The 23,083-nt window shown below is 43.9% G+C and overlaps 1 protein-coding gene across 2 annotated transcripts in view; it reads left to right on the top strand.

Moving 5' to 3' along the window:
* The window catches only part of RSF1 (remodeling and spacing factor 1), a 61,372-nt gene that overhangs the window by 4,690 nt on the left and 33,599 nt on the right, over nucleotides 1-23,083 (top strand). The gene's annotated exons all lie outside the window — the stretch shown is intronic.

The raw sequence follows: 23,083 nt of genomic DNA, 5'->3' as shown, positions 1-23,083 counted from the left end.
CCAGTTGTCAACCATTCATCAATTTGGCCCTTTTGTAAAATTTCATTCAGTTGCCTGGCCAATATTGCATGTAAACTGGTCAGATATTTGAGCCAGAAACCATGTAATTGGTCCTTTCCAGGTGATGTCCAATTCTTTACCTTTTTAACTCGATTTTTGATCATCTCAGTTGTTATTTCTAATACTTGCATTTGTTTGTTGCCAATGCTTTTCTCAAAGTCATGTATCCACTTTGCTTCCTTGTTGTAGTCCTTTGCATTTTCCCACAATTCTTTCCAGAATTCAACTGTGGCCTGTTTTTCTGGTTTTTCACTTTTGGTGTCACCATTTACATTAAGACTTTGGTAAAAACGCCGTTGGTCTGATCGAAATTGCTGATTTTGTTTATATTGGATGATTCGTGCCTCATATCTTTCAATTTTTCTAGCTGTTGCTGTTATCTGCTGTTTTACAATCTCTACAGCTTCATTGATGTTTCTTGTATCCAATCTATATCTTCTGATTAGCCGATCTATGATTTTGTTGTTTTTAAGCCGTTGCTCATGCATGTTCTTTAAGTTACTAGCATCTGCCCTTAATTTTTTGATTTTTTGTTCTAAACGGATTTTCCACTTTGGCTTTGATGCTTTTTCTGTTGTGTGACTAGGTACTTTAATTTTAATGCCTAGTTCATTAGTGACTATTACAGCTGCGCTGTACATTAACTGGTTTGTTTCCAAGATGGATCCCGGTTCAATTGTTGAAAACACTGCATTAACCATTTTCATGATAGGGGCCAAAATTTTCTTAGGCACAGTTTTTAGTGATGGTAAACGTTGCCTTTCCTCATTAAGCAGAAAATGCTCCATGATCTTATCCTTCAATTCTTTTTGTTTTTGAGTTAGTTCATCAGTTGGTTCAGTGATAACTGGTTCTAGTGGTGGTGATGTTATTTCCTCCCTGAGAGCTTCTTCTGGGAGTTCTACTATAGTGTCTTTAGTTGTGTCTTGAATCTCAGTTATTTCCGCTTGTGATATTGTTTTTTGGGTTTTGCAATTTGCCTGAATTTCCTCATGTTCAACTTCACTAAACACTTTATTCCGTATAATAAATCGCCTTTGATCTGCTAGTCGTTGTTCACTAACATTTGAATCTGGATATTGTTGTTTCCATAATTCATACATTCGCTTTAAATATCCTCTTTTTTCTGGCTCTGAGTTGTAGTAACAGGCCATTATGGCACGGTTTTCATCTGCACTATATTTTTGTCGTTTTGTTGGCTGGTCCACTTGTAGCCCACTTGTCGACGGATGTCCAGGGACCCCAACATCCGCCGCGGCCCTTGTTAACCCGCGCGACGACCGATGCGGTATGGAATTCTTATTCGTTTTTTTCACCATATTGTATGGGTTGGCGGGGGGTTTTTTTACGGGACCAGATGCCAACCTGATCCCAACCTTCCTCCTTTCTCATCCGGGCTTGGGACCGGCAACGGCGGAGTTTTATTATTATTATTATTATTATTATTATTATTATTATTATTATTATCATCATCATCATCATCATCATCATCATTATTATTCTAATCATCATCATCATATCTTCCTGGTACTCTGGCATCTCTGCATTATTCTATTATCATCATTATATTACATTTCATCCTTCCTTTTATAGATATAAAAGATAACCAATTTTGTTGTATTTAAGTACAATGATAATAAAGATTATACATATAAAATTGTATGTGCATGTTTATGTGTTTGTACACATATATGTATGCATGCATGTATATATATACATGAATGTATGTATATACATACATGCAGGTAGTCTTTGATTTATGACCGCAGTGGAGTCCAGAATTCCTGTGGTGAAGGGAAACATTTGTTAAGTGAATTTTGCCCCATTTTTACTACCTTTCTCACCACAGTTGTTAAGTGAATTGTTGCAGTTGCTAAATTAGTAACATCATTGTTAGATGAATCTTGATTCCTCCATTAATTTTGCTTGTCAGATGATTGTAGAAGTGATTCCCGGGACACTGCGACAGTCATAAATATGAGTCGGTTGCCAAACATCTAAATTTTGATCATGTGACCATTGGGATGCTGCAACGGTCGAAAGTGAAAAATGGTCATAAGTCACTTTTTTCAGTACCGTTATAACTTCGAACGGTCACTAAATGACCTATTGTAAATTGAGGACTACCTGAATACACGTGGGTGGGTAGGTGGATGGATTGATGGAAATAGATGATTGATACATAGATGATAAATACATGGATGGATGGATGAGGTAAGATAGATAGATGGTAGGCAGGCAGGCAGGCAGATAGACAGATAGATAGAGGGCTACATGTATGTATGTATGTGGATGCATGCATGCATGCACACATATACATACACACATGCAGATGTATAACTCAGGACAATGCATACACCTAAGTGACCTGTCTCCTATTTTCTCCACAACAACAATCCTGTGCGGTAGGTTAGACTGAGGGAGAAAGCCTGGTCCAAGTCACCTAGCCAACTCTTATGACTAAAGGGGACCTAAAACTCACCGTCTCCTGGTTTCTGGGCCAGGATTTCAACCCAGTGAAGGAAAGATTGGGACTCTTTTATCTTTATTCCAAGCCAGGATTTCTAAAGGATGATTAGTCTCCATTTCCTGGCAATTCTTCTGTTTTGTTCTCCCTGAGTTCCCTTTGTAGGAACTGTTCCCTCCAGCAGCATCTGGGATATTTTCAAGGTACTGTCTGAGAAATCAAGTGAGTGGACACAAAGGGTTAATCGCGGCTCCTGTTGATGTGTGACATTCGTAAAAAGCAGACAAAAGCAGACGGAGGTTCAACTGCATGATTGGGTCTGCCATCTTGACTTTTTTGACAGCAGCCCACAGACATCCCTGATCTGCAGCTCTCGCTCTCTCCCCAACCCTTCCTGAATTGGCTTTTATATCACATGGACCAATTTCTGACAACTTTCAGAAGTTGTGGGTGCCCCATCACTGGAGGCTTTTAAGAAGAGATCTGTCTGAAAGGGTGCAGCGTCTTCTGCCTGAGCAGGGGGTTGGATTAGAAGACCTCCAAGGTCCCTTCCATCTCGGTAACTATGTTGTTGTTCTGTGTTTCTCAGCCTCCGTACTTTTAAGAAGGGTGGACTTCAACTCCCAGAATCCTCCAACCAGTATACTGGGATTCTGGGAGTTGAAGTCCACATTTCTTAAAAGCTGCCCAGGTTAAGAATCACTGACCTAGATGCTCTCTGGACTTGGCTACCTTCTTTCTTTCTTCCCCCATTCTCTTTGTTGGCTTTTGAGCATCGTTTTTTTCTTCTTTCCCCAATGGGCATCTACTCTGCTTTTTTGTGTGCCTCGCAGAGGAAAGGGGGCATCTTGAATTTCAGTTGCTCCTCATCTGATTCCAATTTTGGATGACTTTTATCTCTATTTGCCCCGTTCTAGCAAATGTAGAGGTAGGGGTTTTTTCATGCTTCATGAGCTTTTCCCTTCACTGCATTCCTCTACCAGGGGCTTGTGTTTTTTTAAAAAAAGGATGGGGACGAAAGAGTTTTTGGTGAAATGGTTGGTTGATTTATTTAAATATTGAATTTATACGCTTCCCATCTTGCTACCAGGCAACTCTGGGAGGTTTTGATGTTGTTTGTTGAAGTTGTTTGAAACTGGACGTGGTGTAGCACAGACCTGGGTATTTTATAGTGTCGTGTCCCCCCCCCCCCGCGCTATTCATCCTTGTGACTGAATCAAGTGTAAACAAGGGTCCTTCATGCACACAATACAACTGCAATGCTTTTATTTTGAAGGCAACTGCCTACACACCTTCACAAGCCTATTGGTTGGTCTCCCCACAATAGTCTTAGTTTCTCCCCTTGGGAAAATTAATTGCCCACCCTTGGCCTAAGCTCTAGCAGCATTCACAGCTCCACTATTTTTGGCAGGCCACCAACAATTGAGTAGTAGTTTAGTAATGGGTTATGGTCAAATCTGACACAGTGGTAAAGGTGCTGGATCCTCCTTGGAGAGATCAAAATTCTTCTCCATTCTCTCCCACTGAAGGTTTCTGGGTATTTTTTTTTCCTGAATCCAGACTGTGTTATTGAGAGAAATGGGAAGCTGCAGCATTGTGCACAAGTGTGCCTTGAACTACTGAGCAAGAGGTTGGATGAAAATCCAGCAAGTAAACAAGCAAACAAAATATGATCACGAAGGCATTTTACCTGTTCTTAACCAAGAGACCATATCTTGGGAGACAGATGGGCTATAACTTAATCCTTCTGGTTAATGTAGGTAGATTGAGGGAATTTGGTAAATTTACGACAGCAGAAGTTGATGGAGATTTTTATAAGAAAGAAAGAGGACACAATAATCCACCCAATGCCTTAAAACTTCTCTTTAGTTTACAAGCTGTATGTATACTATGTATGTACTGTATGTATGTATTTAATATTTAATTAACATTCATCTCTCCATAGGGCGACTTTTTTACCTTTAAGTGCATGAATATTTGTGGTTGAACAGCTATCTATTTATTTTATGTTTGTTTATTGTGTTATCCATCTCTCGATAGGATGACATTTTTACCTTTCTTTAACTGCATGAATATTTGTGGTTGTCTGTCTGTCTGTCTATCTATATCATCTCTATCATCTACCTACCTACCTACCTACCTACCTCTATCTATCTATCATATCTATATCATATATATCTATCATCTCTCTCTCCCTCCCTCTCTCTCATATGTCATCCATCTCTCAATTGGGTGACTTTTTTACCTTTCTTTAACTTCATGAATATTTGTGGTTGTCTGTCTGTCTGTCTATCTCTATCATCTCTATCATCTACCTACCTACCTACCTACCTACCTACCTACCTACCTACCTACCTACCTACCTACCTATCATATCTATATCATATATATCATCTCTCTCTCTCCCTCTCTCCCTTTCTCTCTCTCATATGTCATCCATCTCTGATAGGGTGACTTTTTTACCTTTCTTTAACTGCATGAATATTTGTGGTTGTCTGTCTGTCTGTCTGTCTATCTATCTATCTATCTATCTATCTATCTATCTATCTATCTATCTATCTATCTATCTAATCTATCATCTCTATCATCTACCTACCTACCTACCTACCTACCTACCTCTATCTATCTATCATATCTATATCATATATATCTATCCTCTCTCTCTCTCTCTCTCTCTCTCTCCCTCCCTCCCTCCCTCCCTCCCTCTCTCTCTCCCCCTCTCTCTCATATGTCATCCTCTCAACAGGGCAACTTGTGAACCTTTCTTTGTACATGACTGTTTGTGGTCAAGCAGCTCTTTCTCTCTCCTTGATGCTTATTTCCTAAACCTGTCCGAATGATTCATTTTGAGGTTGTTCACAGCGCTGAGGATAGGCAGGAGAAAATGTCTGTTGTTTTCTGCACTTGTTGAAGATTTCTTTCTGTTCCTGCCTATGTTTCCTGCCGTCCTGCAGGCATAGCAGCATGCATGGCACGTTAAGCATCTAGGCCTCTCCATAAACTTCCTTTTCTTGTAGGATATCAGCTCAGATACACAGGACACTCAAAAGATCCCAGTAAACCTGCTGTTCTTAAATTAGTGTCTGTGAAGGATGGTTATTGTGGGTTTTTGTTAAGGGGGGGAAAAAGGTTTGTTTTATTTTAAAATCAATCTGGAAGAGCGGCAGATTTTAAATCTTGGAGTAACTTGGAGAACATCTCAAGGATCCTCCCATCCCTGCTCTTCTATCTTCCAACAGTAACTCATCAAAACCGCTTCTTCCCCTTCCCAAATCCTAGGCCCATAATGGAGAACCTATGGCACGCGTGCCACAGGTGGCCGCCAGAACTCTCTCTGCGAGCACTCCAACCGTCGCCCCAGTCCAGCTCCAAGCAGCCAGCTGGTCTTTGGGTTTCTGCCGCGCATGTGGGGGGGCACATGCAGGGGATGTGCGCATGCGTGCACGGGGGAGGCAGAGTGCATGCGCGGGGGACATTTGTATTGCATTTTGGGGGCTTGCATGCATGTGCACGGGCCCCGGTGCCCCATTATGGGCCTTGAAGGCCTCCTGCACCAACCTGGAAGCTAAAACAAGGCAAGGGGGGGAGACGCATGCGCAGGGGACGTAAGTGCATGCACGAGGAGGAGCGCTCGCATTGCATTTTGGGGTTTGGAGCATGGGTGCTTTAGGCACTCTGCACCAAAAAGGTTTCCACTGTCCTAGGCTCTTTAGCAAGGGAAGTTTTTGTGGACTGTGCTTTTAAAAGATTGAAAATTCACAGCCCCCCCCCCCCAAGTTTCTTTGTTGCTTTTGTCCTTTTCAAATGGGCCATCAAAACAATTCAACTCTTAAATGTAGCTTTTAATTGCTTGGCTATGGAGCCTGGCACCCGGAGGGTGATTTCCAATAAAATTATAAATACCTTCTCATTGCTTCTATATTCCTCGTTAACAGTCTTCACATTCTTTGCAGAAGGGGAATTTAAATTTAGGTTGTTTAAATATAATTAGATATGCTTTTGATACAGACTTGTTAAGTATCCAAATACAAAATAGTTAAGCATTAAAGGATTGTGTCTGCTATTTGTATCCCATACACTTCTGAAATTGACATGTTTTGGGGCAGTGCCATTTCTCATTTACTATGATAATTATTATTATCTTTTTACTTTATTGCCGGTATATATGCGTTGATGCATATGTAGGTAGTCCTTGACTTACGGCCACAATTGAGTCCGAAAGTTAATGAACCCATAATCCCTTGCGGGGTGGAGTCTGGGCAGCTGGGTGAAGCTGAGTTGAGAGATCGTCTCCTGCCAGTCACCTCCCAAAGACCTATTAGATCCCACAGACTAGGCCTCCTCCGAATTCCATCTGCAGGCCAATGTCGGCTGGCAACCTCCTGGGGGAGGGCCTTCTCTGTGGCTGCTCCGGCCCTATGGAACGATCTCCGCGTGGAGATCCGGACCCTTACTACCCTTCCGGCCTTTCGCAAAGCAACCAAGACCTGGCTGTTCTGGCAGGCCTGGGGCTGTTGAATTATCCAACCCCACTCGAGGTTACAACTGTTGGTGAATTTTAAATTGCTGTTTTTTATTTTTATTTTTTGTATCCCTTCCCCTTTTTATTGTTAGCCGCCCTGAGTCTCTCGGGAATAGGGCGGCATACAAACCAAATCAATGAAATGAAATGAGTGTTTACTGGCCGGATGCCCTTCCCGTTGCCAATACGGAGTCTTTTTCAGCAGATATATTCTCATTGTGCCCAGAGAGAGAAACACCTGCCTCTACCTAGGGTCAAACCCACAGCCTCCTGATGGTGAGGTGAGAGCTCCATCTCTAGGCCAACTCACCACTCCACCTGACCATTGTCACAAATGCGAAAAACAGTCCTAAGTCAAAAAAAATTCAGTGCTGATGTGTTCCGACTTAAGCTTCCCCAAAAAGCACAAGGCTGAGTCCTGGTCCCGACAAAACCCCTTTTTATTAAATGAATGTGAATTCCTCTCCTTCACATTTAGCAAGGCCTGGCAAACAGTCTTTCAAAGGAATATCTTTGACCACAGACCTTATCTAGCTTGGAAAGCTGCCATATAAATCTTTTCCCAATGAGGTGCTGGGCACAGAGTCTCTGAGACTCACGGACAGATCTTCACACTCCTGAAACGAATCTAACGACCGACCGAACGAATTGTTTCCTGCAAAAGCCCCCTCCCCTTTCGCTCCTCTTTTATGTCCTATGGGAGGGGCCAATCACCGTCCACCTGTGACTTTACTCCCGAGTCTACCCTGATTTCTGAGTTGTTCTTTTCTTTTGGCAGCTCTGTGCATGCGCACACTGAGAACAGGCTCCTGCTGTTCCTCTGCCTCACTGCTATCTAGCTGGGCAGGTATCTGATCACTGCCAGACGGCCTCAACCCCTCGTCCGAGCCTTCCCCAGCCTCCATGTTCCTCCCAAACTTCCTCACTGTCTGATTCTGCTGGCCGCTGGTGGGGTCACAACATGTTGTAACTTCAGGCGGTCACTAAATGAACTGTTGTAAGCCTAGGGCTACCTGTATCAACAGGAGAAAAAGGACAGCCCAGTGACTACGTAAACGTCAGTTCAGGGCAAAGGGACTTGGCTTCCAATATAAAGGATGCTGGGGAAATTTTCTGGCAGTTTCCAAGCTTCTGTGTTGTTGGTTTTTTTCCTCCCAGACTTGCTTTGAAGAAACTAAATCTGTCTGGCTTCGCTCCCTCTTGACCAGCTGGGGGGTGCTTGGCATAAAATGATTTCCAGAGTGCTTTGTTCCCTAAACCAGCCATTTTTCCAAGTTTTTCAGGCTGTAGAACCTGTTTAGTTTTTTTTTAAAGTTCCCCCCCAACTCCTGATTCAAACTCGAAGCTCCGGTGACAGAAAATTGGCTGCATTCAGTTGGATGCAGTGAAGTATGACCATTGTTCACCTTGGTGACCATTGCAGTATCTCCATGGTCAAATGATCAAAATTCAGACGCCTAGTAGTGGACTCATATTTATGACGGTCACAGTGTCCCGGGGTAACGTAATCCCTTTTACGACCTTCTAACAAGCAGAGTCAATGGGGAAGCCAGATTCACTTGACAAACTGTGTTACTCATTTAACAACGGCAGTGATTCCCTTAACAACTGCGGCAAGAAAGGTCGTAAAATGAAGCAAAGCTTACTTAACAGCTGTCTTGTTTAGGAATGTGGTCGTACGTCGAGGACTATCTAACTGGCACCTTTAACTATTTAAAAATGTATAAAGAAAGTAATTTCCCTGAAAGGCAGAGGAATTAAAGGTCATTAAAAAGGGACAAAACTCACTTAAGAAGTGCCTTGCTTAGCAGCAGAAATTTGGGGCTCAATTGTGGTCATAAGTCGAGGACTACGTGTATGTGGACTTGGGATTTGGGGTGGTTTCAACGGTGTCGTGTTGTTCTTGACTAAATAATCCCCAGAATAATTAGTGGTGCCCTTTGAAAGGAACCGTAGGAAAAACTGAAGCCAGTTGGGTGTTTTCTAATTATTTCTTTTAATGATCAGCTTCTTTAAAATGTTGGATTACGGCTTTTAACGGTTCAGCTGAAGCAGCCAGCCAGTATTTTTCATGGATACTGTCAACCGTGCTTTTTTTAACTCTTAAATCAGAATTGAAAACATCTGAACTACAATTATTCCTTCCAGAAAAGCTTAGAGGGGGGGAATTATCTCCTCTCAGAGTTATATATCTTGTAAAAGCTCCGTACGGTAAATTAGCTTGAGGATGTGGCCTGGCTTGCAAATCAAAACATATATTTTATAACGGATGATTTTCAATTAAAAGATCAGTTTAAAAAGACTAATGTTGCTAATACTGTAATTTTGTTTGTCCGTAAAGATTTGCCTTTTAACTGATTATTATATTCTAAAGGTTGAATTGTGCTGAAGCAGTTCTCATTTTTAAGACGGGTGCAGATAATCTAGGAGTGTCAGACTCAATTTTATTGAGGGCCGCATCAGGCCTGTGGTTGACCTTGGGGCGGGGGGGCGGACGTGCGTGCGTGGCTGACTGGGTGGGTGTGGCAACTGGGTAGGCATGGCCAGCTTGACGCCACTCCCCAAACTGCTGACATGTTTCCTCTTTGCATTGGGTAGACCGGACCGAAGCCACGCTGGTCCGATCTTTTCTCTTTGTGTTGGGTAGACTCGGCCGTATGGATGTGGGCTGGCCCCTTACATTTTCTAGGACAGCCTTGCGGGCCGGATCTGACCATATCCCGCACCTAGGTCTGGATATTGACACCCCTGGTATAATCCATTCTCCCCCTTCCCAAGACACTAAGCCTGTGAGCTTTGACTTAATAAGAGCCGAGGTGGCGCAGTGGTTAGAGTGCAGTACTGCAGGCCACTTCAGCTGACTGCTATCTGCAGTTCGGTGGTTCAAATCTCACCGGCTCAAGGTTGACTCAGCCTTCCATCCTTCCGAGGTGGGTGAAATGAGGACCCAGACTGTGGGGGGCGATATGCTGACTCTGTAAACCGCTTAGAGAGGGCTGAAAGCCCTATGAAGCGGTATATAAGTCTTAACTGCTATTGCTATTGCTATTGACTTATTTAATAGGCTGTGTTCTGACCCAGCCTTAGCAGAAACAAGAAACAGATTCCTTGTCAGGAAAACTCCCTCTTTATTTATCTCCTGTGAATTAATGGCATTCACACACCCAAAAGTCCAGGCAATAGTCCTTCAAAGAGTTAACTGCAGTAACAGACCTTATCAGTTCCTTGCCATAATTGCAAGGCCTTGAGCTCCCAGCAGAAAGGTTGCAAATTAAATTCTGAAGAACTGTTGTAAAATGAGGACCCGGATTGTTGTTGGGGGCAATATGCTGACTCTGTAAACCGCTTAGAGAGGGCTGAAAGCCCTATGAAGCGGTATATAAGCCTAACTGCTATTGATATTGCTATTGCTATGACCACCACTCCCCTTTCCTTCTATTCCCCAGCCGGGGAGCGGCCATTCAGCATCCATGTGTGCTTTGCTTCCCGAGCCGACTCCTTGTCCTCCCTTGTTCTCCTCTCCTAACAGCTCTGCACATACATGCATCTGGAACAGGCCCCTGTTCTTCCTCCTTACTCACAGCAACCTCCAAAGGCAGCTGCGTCTCCAGTGGCTGGGAAATGTCGGGCAGCTCTGTCTCTGTCTCAGTGTCCGACACTGAGCATCCATCAGAACCTTCCCCAGGCCCCAGAACTGGCCCAAGTTCTTCCCCAACCTCCTCATGGGCCCAGTCTGCCACCAGCCCACTGGTAGCTGGCGAGACACATCAGGCTGGATCTATCCAACGTAGCTACTCCAGTTGTGTTCAGGTTACTACCTTATCTCCAATAGCCTGGCAGATGTACCCCAACCAGAACATGATGGAAGACCTTCCTTCTCAAACTGAATTTACACACAATGTTAAAAAGATTTTGGGATTCCAGAAAGAGTCCAGAGAAGGACAACAAAGATAAGAGGGGACTGGAGACTAAAACATATGAAGAACGGTTGCAGGAACTGGGTATGTCTAGTTTAATGAAAAGAAGGACTAGGGGAGACATGATAGCAGTCTTGCAATATCTCGGGAGCTGCCGCAAAGAAGAGGGAGTCAAGCTATTCTCCAAAACCACCTGAGGGCAGGACAAGAAGCAATGGGTGGAAACTAATCAAGGAGAGAAGCAACTTAGAAACGAGGAGAAATTTCCTGACAGTGAGAACAATTAATCAGTGGAACAACCTGCCTCCAGAAGTTGTGAATGCTCCAATACTGGAAGTTTTTAAGAAGAGATTGGATGACCATTTGTCAGAAATGTTATTATAGGGTTTCCTGCCTGAGCAGGGGGTTGGCCTAGAAGACCACCCCCCCCCCAACGTCTCTTCCAACTCTGTTATTCTATTCCAAGGTCCAGTTTCGTTGTATACATGATGTACAGTGATAATAAAAGCTATACTACAGTATGTCCAAACACCCAAAAACATTGACTTGTTTGGGTTAAGCCAAAGCCCATTTTCCCCCACCCATTCTCCCACTTCCAGGCTTATGCTGGGTTCCTCTCTTTGTAGCTAATAAACCATTATTAAAACCATTTGCGAATGTTGTACAAATTCTCACATTGCTCATTTTGCAGACTGTTAACTGGATTTTTGATATCTCTCTGCGGCTCCTAAGTGGTTTTCTGACTGGCATGTTATTTATTTTAAGTTCAAAGTTACTCTAATGCTTTCTGTTTGGAACTGTATTTGTGCTACAGCCTGAATAAGCTCCTTTTTGATGAAAACTGATTTTTCAGTCCTCTTGGATTGGGAATAAAGATTATTTCATTGTCATCCTAAAACATTTTGCTCCTTAATTCAGACCCCAACACATAATGTAACGTCCCGATTTCAAATCCTGCTCTAATTTAATGGCTTCTTTCCTTTTCTCTTTGTGAAAAGAGAAAAGGATGTAGATGTGACTATATTTTTTTAAAAATTCCCATTAACTGCAGAGAGTCTAATTTTTAAATACAGGTAGTCCTCGGCTTATGACCATATTGAGCTCAAAATTTCTGTTGCTAACCGAGACATTTGTTCATTGTGGTTTGCCCCATTTTACAACCTTGCTAGTTACGGTTGTTAAGTGAATCACTGCGGTTGTTAAGTTGGTCACGTGGGTGAGGTGAATCCAGTTTCCCCGTTGACTTTGCTTGTTGGAAGGTGGCAAAAGGGGATCATGTGACCCTGGGACACCGCAATGGTCATAAAACTGAGTCAATTGCCAAATGTTTGAATTCCGATCATGTGGCCATGAGGATGCTGCAACGCTTGTAATTGTGGAAACTGGTCATATGTCACTTTTTTTTAGTGCCCTTGCAAGTTCGAACGGTCACTAAGTGAATTGTTGTAAGTTAAGGACTACCTGTATGGAAATTCATTGAGTAGGGTTTTCGTTAATTTCCTCCGCTTCAGAGAAACATCTAACATTTTCCTGTATTTGGTTTATTTCTTATTTATTGAGAAAGGAAGTACCATATTTTTCAGACTATAAGACGCACTGGAGCATAAGACGCACCATGATTTTGAAGAGGTAAATTAAAAAGTTTTTGCACTCTGCAGGCCTCCCAAATCCTTTGCATGCCTCGTTTTTTTTGGGGGGGGGAGGCATATAGAGCTTTGGGAGGCTTGTAGAGTGCTACTGGGGGCTGCCCCCCCCAAAACGGCCATTTTTAGAAAAAAAGGGGCATGCAGAGCTCTTAGGGTGCTCCTGGGGGCTGGGGTGGGGCAAAAACGAGCAAATATGGCCTGTTTTTCACTCATTTTGCCCCTCCCAGACCCCAAGAGCACTCTGGAAGCCTCCTAAAGGTGCTGCATTCAGTGTATAAGATGCGCCCAGATTTTCACCCTCTTTTTGAGGGAAAAAGGTGCGTCTTATACTCCGAATGGTAAATGGTAAAGCATAAAATAGGAAGGGACCTGCACACCACCCATTGCAGCATCCCCATGGTCACGTGATCAAAGTTCAGACAATGGCAACTGACTCATATTTATGACGGATTGCAGGCTCCCGGGGTCATGTGATTGCTTTTTGCAACTTTCTAATAAGCAAAGACCATGAGGAAGCCAGATTCACAATAATCGGGTTAACTAACTTAACATCTTCAGTGATTCCCTTAACAACGGTGATCTCCTTTTGTGACCAAACTCCATGGGAAAGCCGGATTCATTTAACAACCATGTATCTAACTGAACAACTGCAGTGATTCACTTAACCGTAATGGCACAAAAGGTTGTAAAATGGAGCAAAACCCACCTGATGTCTTGCTTAGCAACTGAAATGTTGGGCTCGGTTGCGGTCGTAAGTCGAGAACTACCTGTACTCCAATGCAGGAGGCTATACAGAAACCTCTTAACTCCTTGCCGCCATCTATTTGCACAATCTGATTTTTTTTTTCATCGCAAATAGGACTTTCGTGCTGAATTACTTAGTATTAGCATAGCCTTTATTGTCATTGTACAAAATAAATACAACAAAATTGGTTTTAGCTCACTGGTGCAATTCATGGCAACAAATACAAATGACATAAATAATATAAAGAATAATCCCAATGCAAGTGATTAGCGGAAAAGAAAAAAGAAAGAACAAGAAAAGTAGTCATGTGTTTTCGCTCGTGCATGGAGTGATTGTGGTTGTGTTTAAGAGTCTTGACAGCCCAAGGATAGAAACTATTTTTAAACCTACTTGCCAGCCCTTAAGAGAATACAGGTTGTCTTTTACTTACAACAGTTCATTTAATGACCTTTTAAAGTTGCAACAGTAGTGGAAAAGTGACTTAGGACCATTTTTCACACTTAACAACCAACGCAGCATCCTCACAGTCACGAGATTAAAATTCAGACACTTGGCAACTGACTTATAGCATCCTGGGCTAATGTGATCCCCTTTTGTGACTTTCTGTCAGTAGGAAAGCTCAGATTTGGGTTTCCCCAGTTGTGCCAACATGGTTCACCGACAAATGCGCGATAGACATATGCGTGACGACAAAACCGTGATGTCAAAATCGCGCCCAAAAAAGCACGCCAACAAATGCACGCCAACAAAATCACGTCATTAACAAACTACATAGTGGGACGCGTAAACGTAGGTTTTAACCCTAATCGTGCTTTTGTCGGCGCAGTTTTGACGGCGCGCATGTCAATCGCACAATTCTTGGGTCACGTGCCAACACGACTCTCTATAAATTGGAACTTTGAGCAATACTTTGCCTTGGACTCTGATTTAATTTTGGATGTTATTTGGAACCCTGACATTAGGTTCACTTGGCAGCTGGGTGACTAACTGAACAACGGTTCACTTAACAACGGTGGCAAGAAAGGTCGTAAAATGGGGCAAAACACACTTAACAAACTTAACATTCATAGGTGAGTTAGAATTGCCCGTAGGCATTGCCATATACCATGTTTCCCCCAAAATAAGACCCAACCGGAAAATTAACCCAGCCAGAACGGATGCATTTCGTTACCGTATTTCCCCGAAAATAAGACATAATCAGAAAATAAGGCCCAATGCGCCTTTTGGAGCAAAAATTAAGATAAGACCCGGTCTGATTTTGGGGGAAACACAGTTCCTATGCTGTGAAGGGTTTGACGGGTAAGCAGATGGCTGCAGGCTGATGTGCACACCTCCCAAATCCCAACTTGGCGATGTGTGGAGATGCGTGTCCTGCAGGCTGATTGGTCGATCCAACTTCCTCTTGGGAAGTGGGTAGCAGGCAAAAAGCATATACAAGCAGCACAATGGACTAGATAGCTATAAATGCAATATCTATGCGCCCATCCCTGAATGACAGAGGCACACATTCCTGACATGCAGTAACAGAGCAGTCTAATCCAGGCTTCCAAGGCCTCCCCAGCAAGCCAAGATTTCCCTGGAGTGACAAAAACACACTGCAATGCCCTGATGGCAGCTCCATTCCCTTATGTATTTGTGCGCAGTGTTCTAACATATGTACACAACCGGTGGAGAGAGTGTGTCATTTGCTGCCCTCTCTCCTCTGTAGATACTCATGGCCCATTAGCTGAATTGGTGGTGTAGAAGTCTGTGGGGACAATTAACCACCGTAATGAGAAGAGACATCAAATGCCAGAAAGAAATCTCAGTGCATTTTTTGTCACAAAGTCATCATAAGACAGACACACACAAGTGTTTATATTTCATATTGCCATAGTGATTTTTTTTCCCAGTTAAAAGGAATTAACAATGATCTCGGGTTTTTTTTTTCCTTGGAGGAAGGTAATTAATGAAATTCCTTTTAATTATGTCACAAACCCACATAAAGTCTTCTTTGCCATATTGTTACCAGTGGATGAATATCCATAGTATATTGGGGTGTGGGTGTATAAACATAAACACACTATGCATGTGTGTGTGTGGGTGTGTATGAATGTATGTGTGTGTAGGTACACACACACACACACACACAGAGTAAAGGTTCCCCTCATATGTGCCAGTCGTTTCTGGGGTAACATCTCATTTTCTCGCCACAAATTTATTGGGGTTCCTGTTAAAAGAATTAGGATTTGACAGCCCAAGTGCAAGAGGAAAATGTCTCCCTCCCTTCCAGTAAAAGGTAAAGGTTCCCCTCGCACATACATGCTAGTCGTTCCCAACTCTAGAGGGCGATGCTCATCTCCGTTTCAAAGCCGAACAGACAGCGCTGTCCGAAGACGTCTCCGTGTTCATGTGGCCGGCATGACTAAATACCAAAGGCGCACGGAACGCTGTTCCCTTCCCACCAAAGGTGGTCCCTATTTTTTTACTTACATTTTTTTACATGCTTTTGAATTGCTAGCTTGGCAGAAGCTGGGATAAGTCACGGGAGCTCACGTTATGCAGCAATAGGGATTCAAACCGCTGAACTGCCAACCTTTCTGATTGACAAGCTCAGTGTCTTAGCCACTGAGCCACCACATCCCTACATCCATCCATCCATACATACATACATAATGTGTGGCATATTCATCAATAGCAATAGCACTTAGACTTATATACAGGTAGTCCTTGACTTACAACAGTTCACTTAGTGACCGAAGTTACAGCAGCACCGAAAAAAGTGAATTACGACCATTTTTCACGCTTTTCACTACCTCTAATATATATTACATAAACATGACACAAATAAATACAAAAGGATGCATATACCCGCATATGTTATATGACCCACGACCCAGTCTAGGTTTCCAAGAAGAAGAAAACCTTCCAAAAAAGGTTTCCAGCAAGAAGATGGTTCTCAAAATTGGCTAAGCCTTGGTTGAGTGATGCGAGTGAAAGGAAAGCCACGGTTTAGGAGTCCTCGTGTCCAAACTAAGTGTGTGCGGGACAGCTGTCCTGCTCTGATACTCTGGAATTCAAACCTAACTTCGCCTAAGTAAATTTTTCATTAAATGGTGATGGTGGCAGCGGTCCTTAGTGAATCAATCTCTTAATAAAAGCTGTAAACCTTGGCTGGTCGATCTGTATTCTTTGGATAAACAGGGCTAGCATGGTAGCATTAGAACAGAGGTGGGTTCCTGCCAGTTCTAACCTCTTCTATAGAAGAGGTTCCACAAATCTACAGTGCCGTTTAGAACCGGTTCCAGCTTCCTCCCCCCGCCCGTACGGACATCATCAAGAAGAAGAGCGAGAGGAGGAATTCTGGGAGTTGAAGTCCACAAGTCTTAAAGCTCTCAAGTTTGAACACTCCTGGGATTTTTTTTCCTAAAGGGTTAGGGGTTAGGGGTGCAAAGGTCTCGTAACTCGACAGCTTTAAGACTTGCGTGCTTCAATGCCAGAGTTCCTGAGCCAACATGACTGGAGGAGGAATTCTGGGAGTTGAAGTCCACAAGCCTTAAAGCTGTCAGGTTTGAAGACCCTTGGGGGGTTGTTTCTAAAGGGTTAGGGGTGCAAGGGTCTTGTAACTCGACAGCTTTAAGACTTGCACACTTCAATGCCAGAGTTCCTGAGCCAACATGATTGGAGGAGGAATTCTGGGAGTTGAAGTCCACAAGTCTTAAAGCTGTCAAGTTTGAACACCCCTGGGTTTTCTTTCCTAAAGGGTTAGGGATGCAAGGGTCTTGTAACTTGACAGCTTTAAGAGTTGCACGCTTCAATGCCAGAGTTCCTGAGCCAACATTTTGGTTGCTAAACAAGAGCGTTGTTAAGTGAGTTTCACCACATTTTACAAGTTCACCATGCCCACCCAGTCACATGACTGCCAAGCCACTCCCACTTGGTCGCATGGCTGGCAAGCCACTCCCACCCAGTCACATGGCCGGCAAACCACTCCCTCAAAGTAGGCCACACGTACAGAAGAGGTTCTAAAACCTTTTGAAACCCACCACTGCACTAGAAGTTCTTGGTTTTGGACCAGGTGGTCAAGGCAAGGCAGGCCTTTAGAGCAGAGGTCCCCAGCCCGTGGACTGGCATGGGGCCGTAGCATGCCAGAAACCAGGCCACATAAACAAACATCCTCACCCGTAGGATGCAGGCAGCACACAAAACCCCACCCTTTCTGGCCCGCGAAAAAACTTCTCTCCACAGTCCCTGGTGCCCAAAAGATTCGGGGGGGCACCGCGTTAGAGACTCCTTTACTGTCCTTTAGAAGAGGTTCAACAAACCAGCCCTCCAACGACCAGTAAAATTCCACCCTCAGCCCTTCTCCCCCTCCCCAAACAACAGCCCCTGTTTTACCCGGAAAGTCCGCCAGGCCACGTCCAGGCATATGACGTGGCTAGTCCTCGGGCCAACGACAAGAAACAAGGCAGGGCTAAGGTAAGACTTAACGGCCGTCCTTAAAGCAAGGCCAAAAGGCAGGAGTCAAAGCCACAAAGCCAATTGTTCCCGGCACAGAGTAACTCCCCATAACTCCCCCATGGCTACATGTTAAGTTGCTCCATCCTCCAGGTGTTCCTTGTGAGGAGGGGTGGGTCGGCCTCCTCCCGAATAGCCTTGCAGCCCTTCTCTGGGCCGTCCGCCTCTACTCCTCCGTTGCCCTTGGAAGGAGTGGAGGAGGCAGCTGTTCCTCATCAGAGGAGATTAGCTACCTATCAGCACCGCAGCCTTGTCAGCAGCTGATCCTCCCCTGGGTCTGTGAAGGCAGGCAGCTCTCTATCTGGTCAACCACTTCCCCCAAGGCCTGAAGGCACCAGCATGGTCCTCAGTCCCGGCCTCTGCAAACAGGCCAATCCCTGTCAGATGGTCCCATTTGCTCCTCCTCTTTGCAAACTCCCATTCCTTCTAACACTGATGATGTTACCTAGTTAGGTAATGAAACGCCTGCAAGAAAACAACCCAGCTCAGACAGCATGAAGGATTCCTTGTCTATCCTTGAAGCAAAAGTGCTGCTGTTGTTTTTTTAACAACCTCCTCCTCCTCCTCCTCTTCCTCCTCCTCCTCCTCCTCCTCCAGTCCTCTCCCACTTCCTTCTGGCACTGATGATGTTACCTGATTTTATAATGGAATGTCTGCAAGAAAACCACCAAGCTCAGAGAGCTCCAAGGACCCCACAGTCCTCCTCCATCATCATCCACTCTCAAACCCACTCCCTGCTCGCACTGATGATGTTACCTAGTTAGGTAATGAAACGCCTGCAAGAAAACAACCAACCTCAAGACAGAATGAAGGATTCCTTGTCTGTCCTCCTCCTCTTCCTCATCGGGCTCTAATAGGGCCGTGACATTCTTTCTACGATTCTTCATCTCACAACCTTAAGGACTTGTTTGCCCTTTAAAAAAAAAAAACCAACACCTTCATTATTCAGCTATAATTATCCTAATTTTGAAAAGAATCTTTTTCTGTAGCGGCAGCTCAAAGATAAGCTTCCTTTCATCTCAGTAGATGCATTCCTTCGTTTCTCTGCTCATAGAATTTGTACTAATGACAAAGCATTCCCACGGTGGTGCAGAAGCATGTGAAAAAAAATTATAAAAAAGTTTATAACTGGCTTTTAGCTTTGTAACGCATAAATTGTATACAAGACCATCTACTTTTTTTTTAGCAAGTCTTCAAGTGGAATATGGGGCAAGGTTGTATTTTAAAATGGGACGTGGGCGTGCAGGAAGTCCTCTCCGTTTGTGAAATATTTTGGGAAAAAGAACACATCCGTGAGCTTTTACAGTCAGTATAAATGTGAATTAAGCACTAGTTTCGTCAGTGAATGGAAACACAACTTAAGCTAATTTTTCAAACCAGTATGCCAAGGGCTTGTCAAACTCCCTAATGAATTAATCGGCCCAAAACTGCCAAATGTGAATTGAAGGAAACCAAAGATTATTATTTTTGGTGGTGGAAGGGTGGCGTGCGTAAGATATATGTGTTAGAACTAACAAGATGCCAAAAAGCAGAGTTGATAAGTGTTTGTGTAACAGAGTAAACACCCGACCAGAGATGATTACAGATCCCACTTTGTAAGGAGTTGCACAAATGCTGAGAAATGGAATCCCTGTGTTCACCGACAAATTTAACACAAGGACCCGTGTGTCGGCTATTTCGAGAATTTCTCTTGCTCTGAATTTCTTCGACAGCTTTGAGTGGAAATTCTGTTCTGACCTGAGCTTTCCCAGCAGCACGAAGCCGAGTCCTCGTCCCGATAAAATGCTTTTATTTAATTTACAGTGAATTCTTCTCCAGCAAAAGTCTTTCATCTCCCACAATCTTTCAAGATAGGTCACAATTACCGACCTTTATCAGGCTTGGAGAGTGGCCGGGCCGATGTCTTTCAGGCGCCGCAATACTTGGCAAGAATGCAAGAAGGAACTAATTGTCTCCTGCAAACTCCACTCCCCTTTCGCTCCTCTTTTATTCCCTGTGGGAGGGGCAATTCAACGTCCACCTGTGGCCTTACTCCCAAGTCGACTCTTGTTCCTTAGCTGCTCCCTTCGTCTGGCAACTCTGTGCATGCGCACACCGGGAACAGGCTCCAGCTGTTCTTCTGCCTCACTGATCTCCGACTCTGAAAGCAGCTGATAACTGTTGGATGGTCCTGGCCCCCTCTCTGCGTCCGACACGGAGCCCTCATCCGAGCCTTCCCCAGTGTCAGCTTCTGCCTTGCTGTTGCTTCAGCTGCCATGAAACGGGGAGGGAGGGCTGGTATTTGGGAGGGGTTAATTGATGTGCTGGAGGAGTCTTCTAGGATGTTCGAGATGCTCGGATGGCGCATGCGTGAGAGCTTCCCGCGTACATTAACGGCCTCGACATTCCATCTTCGTGATGCCTGTTTGAAGTTATCTCACACCTGACACTTGAAGGACTTATGATTGGCCTGGAGCTATGATCCTAAGGGGTGGGGAATGGGCTATTCTATATATCAATCGCTTTCGCGCCTAATTAAGTAGACTTTGCTTCGCAACTGCTTGCTTACCATTTATAATTAGTAAAAGTACTTTGGATTTCCAATCCATGGAGTCTCTTAGTCTTTCTTTCCTAATTATGTAATGGAGTGATGCTGACACCCAGACTCCAGGACTGGCCCAGGTTCCTCCCCAACCACCTCGCTGTCCGAATCTGCTACCAGCACAACAAATTCTGCAGACTAGTCCAGCCTATCTGGAGGGTAGTTGCGTCCCTTATGAAGTTGTGTCCCTTATCAAATGACCCGAGTCACAATTGCACACTTGTGAGAGAAAACTAACAGTAGTATCTGAACGGTTATCGTTCTTAACCACAGCTTTTATCTAATGGCCCAAAGTTAGGGTCTAGGAGCACCCCCAGAACTTGGGTGATTATCTAGTTTTAAAAGCAACAATAACTGGGGGGGCAAAAATCATTTCTGAATCAGTTCAGACTTCATTTTTACCTGTTAAACCTGAGCTACAGAGAAAGAAATGGCAAAAGGAAGAAATGGCTGAAATCTCGCCGCACTGCCCACTCACCCAGTGTTATTGTTGTGGCTTCAGCCTCCAGAAGCCTTCGGGCTTGTTCTCCATTTCCCACAATTTGCCAGAGAACTACGGCAGGAGTAGTTATTGTTGCCAGGACCCTGTTTGTGCTGTTCCCACCGGTCTTTGATCAAGCTCCATGAAACAGGAGATGAAAGAAAGAAAGAAAGAAAGAAAGAAAGAAAGAAAGAAAGAAAGAAAGAAAGAAGAAAGAAATTTAGCTTTTCGTATTGGCTGCTCATCCAGGAAGAGGTTACTTGCAGTAAGTTTAAATAGCAGAAAGAAAGAAAGAGAAAGAACGAAAGAAAAAGAAATTTAGCTTTACGTAGCAGCTGCTCATCCAGGAAGAGGTTACTTGCAGTAAGTTTAAATAGCAGAAAGAAAGAAAGAGAAAGAACGAAAGAAAAAGAAATTTAGCTTTACGTAGTGGCTGCTCATCCAGGAAGAGGTTACTTGCAGTAAGTTTAAATAGCAGAAAGAAAGAAAGAAAGAAAGAGAAAGAACGAAAGAAAAAGAAATTTAGCTTTACGTAGTGGCTGCTCATCCAGGAAGAGGTTACTTGCAGTAAGTTTAAATAGCAGAAAGAAAGAAAGAAAGAAAGAAAGAAAGAAAGAAAGAAAGAAAGAAAGAAAGAAAGAGAAAGAACGAAAGAAAAAGAAATTTAGCTTTACGTAGCAGCTGCTCATCCAGGAAGAGGTTATTTGCAGTAAGTTTAAATAGAAGAAAGAAAGAAAGAAAGAAAGAAAGAAAGAAAGAAAGAAAGAAAGAAAGAAAGAAAGAAAGAGAAAGAACGAAAGAAAAAGAAATTTAGCTTTACGTAGCAGCTGCTCATCCAGGAAGAGGTTACTTGCAGTAAGTTTAAATACCCGAAGGTTTTCGCCGTGTCATTTAGCTTCTCGTTGACTTTTCAGCCCTGGGTTGGTCGTCTGTGAAAAGGGGATGGTGGAAAATGTCAAACATTTTGGAAAGGGTTCAGCATGATGGGGCCGAGCAGTCAAGGTGAAAATGCATTTCTTCGTTTGTTATCAGGGAACAATTTGATTTTTGATTTCTTTTTTTTCCAGATCTATTTCAAACTGGGGCATTTGCCATGGGCAGTTGGAAAACAGGGATTTGCCAAGTTGATAATATCGCATATAAGATGGGTGGGTGGGTGGGTGGGTGGATAGATGGATGGATGGATGGATGGGTGGATGGGTGGATGGATGGATGAATTAGACGCCGTCAAATTCTTTTTTGAGTCCTATCGATCACAAGGACAGATTTTCTCCATGATGATCTGTCCCCCAACACTAACATATTCTGTGTGGGGGTGTGAGAGAGACGGAGGGAAGAAAAGGAAAGGAAGGAAAGAAGGGGGGAGGGAGGGAAAACGAAAGAAAGAAGGGAAAGAAGAGGAAGAAAAAGGAAGGGAGGATGAAAAAGAAGAGGAAGAAAGGGGAGGGAGGGAAAAGGAAAGAAGGAAGGAAGAGGAGGGAGGGTGGGAAAAGGAAGGAAAGAAAGAAAGAAGAGGAAGGAAGGGGAGGGAGGGAAAAGGAAGGAAGAAGGAAGGGGAGGGTGGGAAAAGGAAGGGAGGGAAGAAAGAAAAAGAAGAGGAAGGAAGCGGAGGGAGGAAGGAAAGAAGAGGAAGAAAGAGGAGGGAGGGAGGGAAAAGGAAGGAAGAAGGAAGGGAGGGCAGGAAAAGGAAGGGAAGGAAGAAAGGAAAGAAGAGGGAGGAAGGGGAGGGAGGGAAAAGGAAGGAAGAAGGAAGGGGAGGGAGGGCAGCAAAAGGAAGGGAAGGAAGAAAGAAGGAAAGAAGAGGAAGGGAGGGGAGGGAGGAAAAAGGAAGGAAGACGAAAGGAAGGGGAGGGGGTGGCAAAAGGAAGGGAAGGAAGAAAGAAGGGGAAGGAAGGAAGGGGAGGGAGAGAGGGAAAAGGAAGAAGGGAAGGAATGCTTTATGAGATTTTTCAGCGTCATCTTGAGAATACAGGTAGTCCTGTATAGGACTAGTGCAGCCTTCCCATAAGGTCGCAAAAGGGGATCTCATGGCCAGTTAGGCGACTGCTTGCAAGTGGAGGACTTTTGGTTAATAACAAAGAGCTTGTAGTCCTCAACTTGCCACTGTTCATTTAGTGACCATTCAAAGTTACAACGGCGCTGAAAAAAGGGGCTTGTGGCCGTTTTT

The sequence above is a fragment of the Thamnophis sirtalis genome, unplaced genomic scaffold (genome assembly GCF_051295495.1).
Source record: "Thamnophis sirtalis isolate CommonGarterSnake01/CBP01778 unplaced genomic scaffold, rThaSir2_p1.2 scaffold_8, whole genome shotgun sequence".
NCBI classification, from domain to species: domain Eukaryota; kingdom Metazoa; phylum Chordata; class Lepidosauria; order Squamata; family Natricidae; genus Thamnophis; species Thamnophis sirtalis.
The sequence above is the reverse complement of the archived record's forward strand: the minus strand, read 5'-3'. Positions and strand labels throughout refer to the sequence as shown.